General features: G+C 42.3%; 1 long non-coding RNA gene across 2 annotated transcripts; it reads left to right on the forward strand.

Moving 5' to 3' along the window:
- The first annotated feature begins 57 nt into the window (after positions 1-57).
- Positions 58-14,530, forward strand: LOC137857201 (uncharacterized). 2 transcript variants are annotated; one of them, XR_011097009.1, is made up of 3 exons: positions 58-748; positions 1,123-1,226; positions 13,529-14,530. It is a non-coding gene; the product is annotated as an uncharacterized lncRNA (long non-coding RNA). The 2 variants fall into 2 exon arrangements; XR_011097008.1 differs by lacking the exon at positions 13,529-14,530 and adding an exon at positions 2,067-2,278.
- Positions 14,531-14,577: the final 47 nt, after the last annotated feature.

Consider the following 14,577-nt stretch of genomic DNA (forward strand, 5'->3'; position numbering starts at 1 on the left):
GCTCTTCAGCCAGAATAAATGGGGACTAATATCAACCAGCCTGTGCTGATTTACATTAATTGGGCACTTGGCACACATTTCCCTTGCCTTTGCCATGATAACAGTAGCCTCCTTTTCTGTTATTTACGTGCAGTGCACGGCTATATTTCATCTTCTCCCATGATTATTAACAAAATGATCCATTAAAGTATGCAACCCTATTATTCCTCTCTAAATGAGACAGATTGCTTCCGAACACACATTAATAAAGGACGGAAGGCAACGGGATGGCAAAAGTGTGAATGCTTCTTTCCGGAGAAATCAGTTTGCACGTTGCAGCTGTAGACCCCTGCTCCTGAAGCAGCGTGCCTGCGCTCACATCTAAAGTTGCATTGTCAAAGCTGTGCCTTCATTTCCACCAAAAGCAAAATCCCACTCTCTCAGGGCAAAATCATTTGAGGCTTTTGCATTGATTAAGAAAGATCTGTGTTATTCCCTTAGAACTATGGGCCCAGCACCTTGTGAGTGGTGTGGGAGCAGGGAGTAAGTGCTCCTTCTCCAAGAGGCAACAAGAGGGTTGATTGAGTAACCCATTTTATAAAGACAGGAAAAAGTCATAGCAAAGCTGATCACTGCAAGTTGCTTCCAGTCCCCCTGGGAACTGAAGTAGATGAGCTACACATCTTTGAAAAACGAGATTAATTATGGAAATAGCGCGTCACCCTTAAGCAGAGTGGCACTGAAACACAGTGAGAGCTGAAGGCAAAAGGTAAGAGCACCTTGGTGTGTTTTCACTGTGTGCTGGTGGGGGCTTTTTTTTTTTTTTTTTAATAAATTCAGTAGTTAAGTTTACATTCTATGAAGCTCTGGCTGTGCACTACTTAGTTGATATTAAGAGGAGCAGTTGAAAAATATGTCCCTGATTGTGGCTGTGTTTACGTCTCTGAGTAAGTTTGTGGAAACTTGAGGGCAGAGCTGCTCAAGGGAAGCTGACCAACAGGGCCATCACCATCTGGGCTGGGTTTATGGGCTTGCACCAAAACACAGGGGGAGCATTCCTGTGAGATGCACTAATGCGAGACACTCGCTGCCCTTGATGAGCTTTCCATCATCCCCAGAAACATTGGTCATTTTTCTCTCCAGAGAGCACAGCAGAGAGCAGCTGTCCAAATATTGGCAATGGCTCCGCAGTCAATGAGGATTTCCAGTCACAGAGATACCAAACCGAGTCTCCGATGAGCAAAGAGGTGAGCACGGGGCTTTTCCTTGGGTGAAAGGAAGCTGCAGTACTCCATGAGGTCAGGAAGGCAAGAATTCTTTCTCAACTATGAATTCTTTCCTAGTCGCATTGTCAGGGAAAGGCATGGACCGTGCTCCCTGCCCTTACTCTCTTATCTCGTACATAACAGAGAGGAAAGTCAGGCTAGTTTACACAGCTTTTCAGCAAGCCTCAGTGGCTAAAGGACTCCTCAGGTGCTACGGCTGGTAGCTGTGCAAAAGGCTGCTATAAATGATGTGGGAAGCCAGGGGGATCCAGGCAATCCTGGCATCAAGGGGTAATAGCAGTGTGCTTGTGCTGTGGCAAGTTTAGTCCATAAAAGAGAAGATGAAGGCTCCAATTCTGTGTTGATGAAGGTTATTCGCTGTCTATGCTGGGTGCCTGAAACCTTTTCCACAGCTCGGGTAACAATATGCAAAACCTTCTGTGTCTGCAGTGCTGCCATTGCACCAGGGTGGTGATGGCAGGTTTCTAAAGAAACACTTCCACTCCCTGTAGAAACGTGCTTCATGTAACCTAGGCTGGGGCAGTATGCTCTTCCCTGGGGATGTTTTAGGGAGGCTGTTTGATTTGCAAGAGAGAATTGAAGCTCAGCAATCACTACCCAGGTCAGTCAAGATGATGATGGGAGCCGAGGAGGAAAAGGAATGTCTCATCAGGTGTAACTGAGGGCACGGTATTAGCTTGAAACTCTGGTATTTACCCTATTTGATCATTGTAAGCCATCAGTGGTGAAACAAATTTCCAGAGCAAACGAGGCTGATTGTATATAATTATTCACGTTTATTTTTGGTTTTGTTTTTACCAGGCTCCATGTGTCTTCCCACTTTATCACAGGAGAACAGCCCAGCTCTAAAACAAATCCGTTTTCCTTGTGGACAGATTGGTGTGGTGGCTGCCTTTACACAATTGCTTTCCCCTTTTCCCAATCCTACTGTCTTTCCTTGGGCCATGCAACCAGACAGATTGCCCTACATGCAGAAGTCCTCCCCATTAAAATCAGAACCAAAAGCAGTATGCTCCCACTTCATGTTTTAGCTTTGACTAAACATTTTAATTTTATTAAAATCTTTAATTTTAATAAATTTAATTTTAATAACAATTGTATTTTTTTAATTATTTTATTTGCATTCCAATTTTAGGCATTGGAATGGGCTGCCCAGGGAAGTGGTTGAGCCACCATCCCTGGGGGTCTTTAAAAGACATTTAGATGTAGAGCTCAGTGATATGGTTTAGTGGAGGACTGGTTAGTGTTAGGACAGAGGTTGGACTCGGTGATCTTGAAGGTCTCTTCCAATCTAGATGATTCTGTGATTCCGTGGTTTTATCACAATAAAGGCAGTGTTTTAATGCAGAAGTGTTCCAGTGGGACACCAGAGCTGGTGGATCCCCATTCACATGGTGTCCCACTGCTGGCTGTGTGAGCCCTCCTCCCATGGCCCTCCGTGCCAAGAGGGAACTCGGTGGCTACTCGTGAATATTACTTCTGACTACTACGAGTGGTTCCAATGGGTAACAGTCATTTCCAATTTCCAGAAGATTAGAGGGAGTACGTAGGATGCCACTCATACACTCAATTTTACAAAAATCCTGTAAATCTCCTTGTAAAATCAGAGGCTCATGAGGCAGCCTCCCTTTCAATGCTAACAAGAGTGTATTTTAGGTTTAAGGGAACCAGAAGTGATAACATCCCATTTTAGTGCCAGTGAGTGTTCTCTGAGGCCTGCCTCCATGGGGTTCGGCAGTACTCTCTGTCTTGAACTTCTGATTCCCCATACAGTTGAGGCATGCTGGGGTTTTTCTCTCCCATGTGATCTATTCAAAGTGGCGTTACAGAGGCCGTGGATGTTAAAGAGAAATAAGATGACAATTGGATCACTTTGTACTGTCATCTGCGTGCAAAGAAGCAGTGACCTTTCTGTGCTTTGAACTCAGCATCTCGGTGTAGATTAAGGAGAATGACTCATGCTCTCCTGTGTCATTTGTACCTTTTATGTGGCACTGATCTGCTTTAGACTCCAACTGCTGCTACCAAAACCCCTTTTTAGCCCTCACGGCACAGAGCCGTTTGGAAAGTTCCTATAGCAAAATGCTGAGCAAAATTCTTCAGATCATTGGCCTTGCATAGTCTGGGGACAAAGATGGAAAGAGAAAGATGAAAAATGAGAAGTGATTTGATAGTTTACCCAGCATGTAGATACTCCCCCTGGAAATTAACATTCAGGTACAATAGCATATGGAATAAATACTCTTCAAAATCAAAACCGCTTCTTATTACCAACTAGGTCACATTCTCAGCAACCGTTCCGCAATATGTAAATATCAGCAGTGATTGCTTTAGAATAGATATAATTATATATTCAACAGAATGCATAATTTTTCCCAATGAACCATAGTTAATTTTATCTGAAAATTAGTAATTACCATTTTGGTGTTAATTACAGAGTACTAAATACATCTTCAGTGTTAAAAGATAAACTTCTCTCTGTCTCATAGACCCCAAGTCAATTGCAGAATAACTTATGTCACTTTGTGGTTTTAAAGTTAAATATATATCTATATATACATGTGTATATAAGATATCATTGAAAATGAAGGATAGTGTTTAGATTAGGACCTTGGGCCACTAAAGAGTCGTCTTTCACTTAGCTCTACATGCTGGACCTCACTTGCATAGCATTTTGCTCTTACGTGCACGGGTGTTCTGTGGCTGTCCATGAGAGATCTGGGTCTGGGGGGAGACCAGAGGGAAGAGGACAGGAGTATCATCCATGGTCTTTGTTCTGGATTCACACACTTTCTTCTGCACTTCTACCTCTCTGCACTTTATGGAGGTGGCCTAGACCTGGTAGGGAACCTTGCAGGAGTTAACGTGAGGTTTGAAAGTGAATGGATGGTCTCAGTGAACCATTTTATGGAGTCGAAAGTTTGTGAGTGAAGAAGAATAAGCTAACATCTCTGAGGACTGATGTGTGTTATACAGAAAAACATACAAGCTGGTATGAATTTCCTCCAATGTGGAGTCCACCTGGTTTTATCCTCCCCCTCCCTTATGAATCCGCAAAATGTGCATGGGAAACGCTGACAACCTCCCCTCCAAGGGAGGGAGAGAAAAATCCCACCTCTTGGTGTCCGGGTCATGATAAAATGATCCTGGAGAAGGCATTCTTCTACACGCTTCATTCCAACATGTTTAGGCTCAGAAATGCACTTGAATTTGGCCAAAGATGTTGTGTTCAGTCTAGCAGGCTTGGGTATAAACATTTACTGAAGTGCTTTGCTGAGTTACTGCTGTGCTGTGAGGTAAGGAGCATGTGGGCTGGAGAGGCGACTTTGCTGTCTTTGGGAGGAGCTGACTCAAAGGTATGGATTATCCAACATTTTCATTAGTACCAGTGGGGAGGTTTGAATTCGGAATAGTTTGCAAATGAAGAAACCAGACGGGGGCAATATGCATACCCAAGGAACATTAGTATTCGACTTCAGAGCAACTTCTGTGTGACCATATACGTGCTCATTGCAATATCCTGAAAATAATTGCATACATATGTATGTTGGCCCCACCCTCCGGCAGTATCAATAGACTTAACCCGAGTTTTATGTTGAGTTGCAAATTAACGGAATAGACTTTATTTCTAGAGTGCTGAACACATGGCTGCCGTCCAACAACTTCAGCATGGCACCCACCCAAGAAATCGCTCCAAGGCAGCCTAATCAGGACAGGATTCCTGGCAAAAGCACATTCTGGGACAAGGCTCTCTCTCTTTTTCCAAAGTAGAAAACTCCTTTGATGGCAGTCACAGAGAGCATTTAAGAACATTCTCAGGTGCCTTTTTTTTTTTTTTTTTTTTTTCAAACTGAAAATCAGACTCAAAGTGCAGGGAAGGAAAATTGCAGGGCTCATTTTAACACTTTTCCTGGATCCAGCTGGACAGAGGAGGTTGAGTAACAGCCAGCTGATTTCATTTTAGTTCTCGTTTTTTCACTTCTGTCAATAGGGAAAAGCTCATAACTTACTACAGAAGGTTTTAATTCTGCTCTGTAAACATGAATGGTGCCTAAGACTTAAACAGTGTCAGAAAACTGAGTTAGATTCTCTCATAATGGGCTACCAAGCTTTAGTTGTTCACTAATATACATAGTGAAATGCTGGTTTGAGTTTGGTGATGGTGCTTTTTTCTTTCTTTCTTTCTTTTTTTTTTTTTTTTTCTTTTCTTTTGGTTTGATTTGGTTAGGTTTTTGGTCTTCCCCACTACATTTTATTGCTCCTCTGCTGTTCTTCTTGCCTTGCAGAGTCCAGTCCTAGCAAATGGCTAAACTCAGAGTTGAGGTTTGTGGCAAAAATGGGATGTGTTGGAGAAGAGTGACTCAGTAACTCAGCAGTGGTATAACTTACTCAGCGTGCCCAGCAGCTCAGTGGTGTGGTGCAAACAGACTGCAGGGGATGGGTGTCCTGGGCTGTGTGAGCTATGACAGCTGCTAAAGCCCTGCAGGTTCTTCACCGGTTGATAGCAGAAGTGGGGATGAGCCGCAAAGGCCTCCATCATCTCTGTGAAGTGTGGGTTTAGAAGGAAGGAGTGGTTTCAGGTCTGCTGATAATGGAAACGCTTCGCCTCCTTCTGACTTCACAGCCAGACAAACACATTAAACCTGCCAGAAATGTGACATTCAGAAATAAAAAAGCATCAGCCATCCTGGCCAGCTGAGTGACAGCACTCCAGGAAAGCCCAACCAGGCTGAGGATGCAACGGAAGAACTTGAAAAATAACAAGATCAAATTCAATATTAAATCTTAGCTTTAGAAAGTTAATTTGACATCTCAGGCTAAAAAACATATTAAAAAAAAAAATAAAATTCAAACATCTATTCCAAACATGAACATTTTCCCCTTGTTTTCAGCCCAGACACTGAATTTTTGGAAACACATGAGCATGTGATTAGAAATAAAAAAGTAGGACGTATTAGTCACACATACATACTCATTCTCCAGTTTGAGAGATGAAAAAGTAAGTAAACCTGTCAGGTATTAGTTATCATTTTGTCTTTCGTCTATAGCGTACGTAAGATAGGTTGAAGAGCATGTATTTTTAAGACGAAGATCTCTCTTAGGACTCTTGTTATCTCATTCTAGTTATCTTGAATATCATGCTCAGCAAGAAGAAAAATAATAACATTTCAAGAGAGGAATGTAATAAAACTTTTTATTAGAGCTATATTAAATGTGGGCTACTGTCATAGGTAGATTTGGATTCTTACTTTTTGTATGTTTTATTTTAAATCAAGTTCAGGCCAAACTGACGTGTTTCTTAGCAGTCATATAGCCTACAGCATTAATTCTGGCCTCCCATATTCAAAGGCAATAACTTCTTGTCCTTTAAAAGATTAAAAAGCCAAAGGTACACCAAACATCATGTGAACTTGGCAGAAAAAAATGACCCAGCACCGTCAAAAAAGTTATTGAAACTGCAGTTCGAGAAATGATTCCTAAAAAGCAAGGGCACTTCTATCAGCCCTTGGCCATTTGCTGCTTGGTGTCCACCTTGAAAAGGACACAGAAATTTTTTCATGTTGTGCCTTGCAATGGGATGATGCCATGAGGAGCAGGGAGGTGACTGCCCAGGACCCTGGTGGTAGGATTTATTTCATTAAAATGAGTTCCAGCAGCAAAGTTGGAAACCAGTAGCCACTAGAAGAAGGGAGATCTCTAGAGAGAGCAAACGCTGCTGTGTAGAGAATTTATTAGCAGCAGGCATAGACGCCTGTATCAGCACTTCACCGGTGGATAAATCAGTGGGTTTGCTAATGATGTTTCAGTTCTCTTGGTTGAATTGGATTTCTAAAACAAAAAAGCAGCTGCAGGCTGAATTGCTTTATATGACAAGAGAATAATGACTAACCAATCCTGAACACCCAGGGTTTCTGTATATACAGGATAATTTAGCTTCCTTTATTGTTATTATTTTATATGCAAATGAAATTATCAATGGCTTTATCTAATCACTTCCTGGATCACATTTATTCCCAAGTTTGTGCCTGTTTCTGTGTGAAAGAAATGCCTTCCTCATGTTTTAGCCAGGGTTTCACACAACATCTTAGTCCTGCTGGAGCCTGTGGGAGTTTTGGTATATTACAGATACGACGTGTTCAGAGGACACTGGAATTGAACAGAAAATACTGGAATTGCCTGTGGTTATGAGAGTGCTATTATTTCGAGACAGGGCCCATTACCTTATGCTATTATCTGCATGTTACGTGTGCTGCGTTTTGCATATTTGATGCTTTCTTCACATGAGTATCAAGTTCCTTTAGCAGCAGCGTTTTGGAGATGATCTGGCCATGTGCCCTCGTCAGCCTCTTGCTAGGTTGTTCTCTGGGGCTCCAGCCAGTAAATCCCCACGGGCTTTAAGCTCTAAATAGGCTACTGCTCCCCCTCCTAAGGATCACGCTGAGCTGAAGCAGTTCCTGCTGCAAAAGTGGGAAACAGGATGCCAGCTGGCAAAGAGGGCTGAAAAGGGAGAAGAAAAGAGATAAAATGATTCTTAAATTGAGAAACTGCCTTAGCAACATCCTCATTTGCCGGGTGGGAATAGATCATGGTTGCTTGGTTGGTCTTTCAAATGGCTGAGCTCCTAAATTACAATTATGGCTTTTCCATTGAAGAGATGGAGTTGACAGAGATGTACTGTTGAGACACACTGCAAATTAAACAGATGGATTGTGAAGCCCAGGCTCTGTATCCAGTAATTCCTCCCACTAAGGGGAAAATCTTTCAAAAGCTTCCCCTGGTGCTCAACAGGATCTTGGTGGCTTCATTGCACCGTGACTGTAGAAAGGCTTTGGTCAGTAGCTAACACAAGTGGGATATTTACTCCAGGTGGCATCTGCCCAGAGCTGGCTTGGCAGCAGCACCCTTCCCACCACTGGCACAGCAAGGAGGGTTTTGTGGTTTAACCAGGACGAGAGGAGAGGGTGATCCTTTCTCAGCCAGGTCAGGGCTGGAGCTGCTGAGCAGGTGCTGAGGGCAATGCTGTGGTAAGGGTCTTGGCACCCTGATTTCAGCATTTTTTCTGGTCATCTGGATTAGTCCTTCTCTCTTGCTCTGCTGGCTGCTGGGTGTCTGGGCAGAATTTTGTCCCCTACCTGTGGGAGATGGACAGGAGTGCAGGAGCTGAGAGACTTTTGGCTGCCGAAAGCATGTGTTGGGGTGGAGGGATACAAGCTAAGTCAGAGCTGGGAGAGAAATTTGGTGAAATAGAATATGAGAGAGAAAGAGGAAAACACAAGTGAGCTGAAAACGATGGGGGGAAGAAAAAAACCTGGAAACTGTTCAGCTGGGTCCTCAGAGATCTGAAGTATGAGGGACATTGGCAGAAAAAATACATTGCAGTGCATATCCATTTAATTGCAGGTAGATTTGCGGTGATGGCAGCAGTGGGAGAGGCAGTGTAGGTGTTTTTCCTACGCTGAGCGTGCATTCACATGTTATTTCAAGCGCCGCTACCTAAAACCATTCAACATTTTAAAGGTTGCCTAGTTAAGAAGTATAAAAAAATAATCCGATTTTATTTCTGGAAACCAAGAAATGAAAATAACATTGGAAAATCAGCAAACTCAGCACTTTTTGTCACTTCTTCACGATTATTTTTATAACCTTGGGCACTCTATTAGAAAAAAGTATTCCACATTGTAGCTGAGGTCCTGTTGTATGCTTTCTAGCATCATGGTGGTTCTACATCACTTCACACCTCAAAAGCCTGGCATTAAGGGACTTACACTAGCTAAATGAAATTGTTCAATTACCACTTTTTAATATGGCATTTTAAAGTTTCAACAGTATGCACTATTGGCATGTTTTATTCCAGTAGGATGTGACACCTTCTTGGGCTGAGCTGAACAACTCTGTTAAGCAGAGGGGGACTATGACACTGCAGTCTATGCCTGGAATGACAATTTTCACAATGTAACACAAGCCACTAGAGCAGTTAATTATTATCAATGAATTTACTCCACACACACACATACACAAAAAAAAAAAAAAAAAAAAAAAAAGTTTGGTTATAGCCATGCTGTAGAAAGAAATTTAATTTTGCTAGACTTGAATAATGTAGGTAACACTAAGAGACTAAAAGAGCTGTGGAAGGGAAAGGACTACCCAAAGGCAGCAATTTTTTCACCTTCCAAACAAGATTTAATGCTGTTGACAGGGAAAGTATAGGACATCTTCCCAGAGCAGGTCTGTGCCATAAAACACGCTTGGGAAGGGCAAAGAAAGGCTTCTTTTTAGAAGCACTATTTTGAAGCACTTCTGCACTCCACAGCTACTTGCTCATGCTCTAATACCGGAGGTGCAGGTGACCTGGAGAGGGACTGTCTCAACAGAAAAAGCGAAGGAGGGAGAACCAAGCACTGATTTTGTCAGTAGTTCTCTCTGTTGCCTTTGGTGGTAGAGGAGAACAGCTGCTCTACCGGGAGGATGTCCTCACCTGGTGCACAGCCTGCTGCCATGGGACCCGGTCCCATCACACACACTCAGCATCGTGGCTTTCAGAGCAAGAGCAAGCCATGGAATAAGGTGTATGGCTTGCATGTTTTGAGTTCAACAGCCAGCAGAAAAGATAAAGTAACAAAGACCTGGCATTCAACTCCCCTTCAGGCCGTGACCTCAGTTTGGCTGCAGGGCTCCTCAGAGGAGGTGCTAAGGAAGGCCTTTACATGTGTCCCTGGAGGTGCCTGGGGCTGTGGAATCGAACCAGGACTGAAACCCACCATGGCACTGCTGAGACCTCGCGAGTGTAGCCCCATGGCAGAGCAGTGCAAATGAAAACCACATTGTACTCAGCAAGACTGAGTAAAACAAACACTTTCTGGTGACCTGGCAGGGTGCAGGGTGATCTGGCCTTACTGGAAAACCTTAATTTATCAACAGATATGTAGAAATGTGATAAAATATAATGAATAGAAATACCTCCCCAGAAATTGTGTCATTTATGTGATACCTATTGTTTTGTTTGCTTTTGTTTTACAGTCCAGTTCAGATTTATATCCTGCAGTCTTGTAGAGAATCCACCAAATGGCTTTACTTTGAGTGCATTGCAGCCTAACTGGCTGAAGTTTTAGCTCAACCCCACCACTTTTTGCATGGAAGGAAGGTAGTGGGATAGGAGCCATCAGCCATTACTCAATCACTTCATGTAATATGTTGCAGACGAGAAGTGTGCCCTTTGATGAGTTACTTCTAAAGTAAAAACATATTTCAAGCATTTACTTCTGTCACAACAGTAACTCCTTTCCTTCCACTCGGGGCGGGGGCGGGGTGGGAGGATATCACAGCACCACAAGCTATCCAAAAAGAAGCCAAGGTACATAACCTGTAACTCCGTTCTGAGTTTTGGAGCTAACAAAGGACAACTTAATCCGAACTTGTAGCACTCGTATTCTGTTGTGCGCTGCAAGTACGAAGCAGGCCATGCAGACTAAACGAGTGGGAGTGGGGGTGGCAGGAAATGGAATTTGTTTCAAAGTGGAGCCTAATTAGTTTCTGAAATGGATTAGATGATGTAGTTGCCGGAGGTAACAAAAACTAGACACGATGACCCAGGAGATCTTTTCCCATCCAATGCAAAGGAAGAGAGTAAAGCTTAGTGATGTGAGTCAAAATCTATGAAACACAAGGGCATGGGCTTTGTCTTGCTGGATGCTTGTACATGGCTAGACCAAAAGGGTTGAGCAATTGAATCTTGGGCCTCCACTTCCTGCCACTGTTCACACCAAAGCAAAGGGTACGGACCAGAATCTCCTTAGTATGCTCCTTGGGACAGCATCTGCAAGCTTGCGAACTCAGAAACTAACTTTTACAGAAAAAGTAGGAATGAAGAAAATAATTAGAAAACCTGGGATAAACCCCTTCATAGGTTTGCCTAAATAAGCATGTCTTGTATGTGCAGCAAAAATAAAAAAGCACATTTTTCTGTATGATTTGTAATAGAGAAAGCTAGCTCAACATGCCTAATGGAAGCAGTGCAAGGGGATTGTTTTTATACCAAAGCAGTAAAAGCCCTTGAAGGCTGCAAGTACTGTGAAATGTGCTCATACATCCTCTCGTAGTGGTGGCAACATTAACTTATGAATGCTTAGGTCTGTGGAGTTTGCCACCTCCGTAGATCTGCTCATCCGATTGCACAAGTGAGTGCTTCCCTCAAGCCTTTTCACTACAAATAAACTTTAAACAGCTTTCTAAGAGGGCTCTTCGCACTCGGCTCCTTTTGACTTACAGCTAGGGAGTGATCACACAGCCCAGAGCTGCTGGAAGACCCAAAGTGGCAGTGAGGTTTGGTGGAGCTGAACCACTGGGGTGATTTCTGTAGCTAGGAAAAAGAAAAAGATGTGTGGGACAGCTGGAAGAGGAACCACAGGACTGGATTTCATCTTGATCTTCAGTATAAGCACAGAGGAAGATTCTGAAAATTACAATAAAACAGGTAAGAGGTCTCATGACCCAACAGCAGATGTCTAGAGGACAGTATAAGAGAAGTCCATGAATAAAGCAGTGTTTTTTAATCCCTTCCCAGCATCCAGTAAGGTATAGCCTTGCATCATCCCAGCACAAGGGTTTAACTCCATATTTAACAGCCCTTGATAGTCTTGCCTCAGAGCTTTACTGAACCCAGAATTTGGTGAACCGTTACTTTATCTAAAATGAGGTTTACAAATTGAAGACTAGTCAGAGCTTTGGAAAGCAGCCCTATCAATCCTTCCCATTCTTCTTTTCCCTTCTTCCTCACAATGGTATTTCTTTGGGGTGGGTGTATACAGCATTCATGGGGATAGCAATTTTGTCTATTTTGGCCTTTCAAAAGGCTTTGCAGGCAAAAGATCTCAGCGTAGTTTAGGAAGCCAGCCAGTGGCATTGGCACCAGTAGGCTGTTAAGTATTTTCTTTTCAAAAACCACATATTCTGTTTGCTTGCTTTCTTAGAACAAAATGATTCATGATTAAAAGGGAAAAATCCTTCTGTGACTGTGTCATTAATAGAATCCATCCACAGAGAATCCTGATTACACACACACAGCTCAAACCAAGCCAAGCCTTTCTTTACTCTTGGTTAAATGACTTCTGAGAAGCTCCTGCCCTGCTGAAATTAAGAGTTAAAATTGGTGCTCGTGTGCTCACCTACATGGATGAAGTCCAGACAATTCTTCTGCTACAACAGCTAGGTCTCCAAGAGAATACCCGAATACCAAAGCCACGGTCCATCACCTACCAAAGCATCAATGCACATGCCTCTATCCACTAGCTCAGCACTTCCAGCTATGCAAGAATATACAAAGGGATGTGAGGCCTCAAACTTCATACTTTAAATGTAAACTTCAGGATTGGCTGAGACTTGCTTACAGGCTGCTGTTCAACATAGGATAAAGTCCATGAGCATCTTTTTTCCTTTGGAGTATCCTGACATAGCCATAGGAGACAACACAGAAGGTTAGACAGGATAGATGGTTGATGAATTAACACACAAAGATGAAGACATTTTCATTGCAGCGTGCATGTATCATTTATCAAATAGCATATTCCCCAGAAACTTATACTTTTAAGAAACTAGGACAACAGGATTCCGGATGTTTCCTTTTGCCAGACTGTATTTTGCAGTTCAGGCAATAAACTCGACCACTCTGTAATTCTTTCAGCCAAAATATTCAGACCAGCATGCCAAAAATTGTACTTATAAACCCAGATTTAAGCAGTCAAATCAGAGTCTTGCTTCCTGTCCAAAGACTTGTTCTCTGATTAACGCAACAATAGATTAAGATGATGATGATATTTTAAATATATTCCTATAATGACTGAGAAGCTTCTGCAAATAGCAAAAGATGTAAGAATGAACAAATCCCTTGTATATTACAAAGGTATTTATCCTTTATAAAAGCTGCTACAGAAGTTTAAGTTGCTTTACATTAAAGCTCCTTAGGCGTGTGTAGCTAGCCATTATACAAGAGTACCATCAAATGAATATTTAGCAATAATTTTGATGAAAAATTATGCTAGTCAAAATTATTTAATCTCCGCTCAGTTTACCTGTATACACAGACATACTAAACTGTCACTTGCTTTATGGGGAAATAATTCTACAAGGACAAATGTACTTGACAATGTCACCACTGCGTTAAGTGCAAGTAGTTTTTCTTTTAATAGAAAACAGAGAGGTCATTGCTTCATCCGTATGTCAAATTTATACTGTGACAGTTCTGAAAGTATTTTTTTATTTTCTTTTAGGAATGCTTGCAGTAAAATGACCACTTACCATTTTTCTCCAATCTTCAAAAACATCTTCAACCAATCACACACTCTTTGTCTGAGGATGAGGCTCTTCTTCATCTTCTTCTGAAGATGAGCAAATAGGGAAACTAGCTTCTGAAATTAAGACTAATTGCCTGTATAACAACTCACAGTTGTGGGAGCTGGGAAAAGCTCATGAGAAACAGCACCACCACCAAGTGAATTAATTCCCCCTGTGCAGGACTGTAAAGCAGCTGGTGTAGCTGAAAGCGATGGCAGGATATTCTGGACGAGGAAGAATTAAGTCTGCAGCATCTTGGCTGCATTCTATCCAAGAGACTGGCATAACATCGTAATTGGGGAACAAAAAAAGGTACGTAGTCTGATGTCTGAGGATTTCAGTGCAATACAAATGTGCAAGAGAGGAGAGCATTCCAGAAATTCTGACTAAATGTGCATTTTTGAAATGCAGTTGCATTACTTCCATGATCACGTGCTTTTCTGAGATATTTCTTAGGACTGCAAAATGTCACAGGAGTCAAAATAAGACTTAGAACATAAAATCTCCAAGTTCCACTGAACTACCAGCTAAATGGGACTTCTGGCCAAGTACCAGCAACAGCCAGTCTCTTGAAATTTGGGAACAGTAAAGAGATTATTTGGCAGCAACTCTGTCCACAAGAGTGGATTCCTCTCTCTCAAGCCTTACTACATAGTTCTTAGGGAACATTTTATCCAGGTCTCCATACTTTCAACCTCACAAACCACACTAAAACCCCTTAGAAAGAGTTACAAGAAACAAAGGCAAGGAAATTTCTTGTATATTTTGTCTAGTGGGAAATGAGTCTAATGTTTGTCTTGTATGAAGTCTCTACAGATACTTCAGGAGAGCAGAATTTCTGCTTCTGCCAGCAGAACCAGTTGGATATAAAAACATCCACAGCAAGAACTCGGTTGAAAGAACAGCCCAGTCCTACACCCCCCTTCTGTCTTCTGTACTGAACCATGCAGGGGAGACATTCCAAAGAGACACAGACCTATGCACA

This window comes from Anas acuta, chromosome 1 (assembly GCF_963932015.1).
Source record: "Anas acuta chromosome 1, bAnaAcu1.1, whole genome shotgun sequence".
In the NCBI taxonomy this organism is placed as follows: domain Eukaryota; kingdom Metazoa; phylum Chordata; class Aves; order Anseriformes; family Anatidae; genus Anas; species Anas acuta.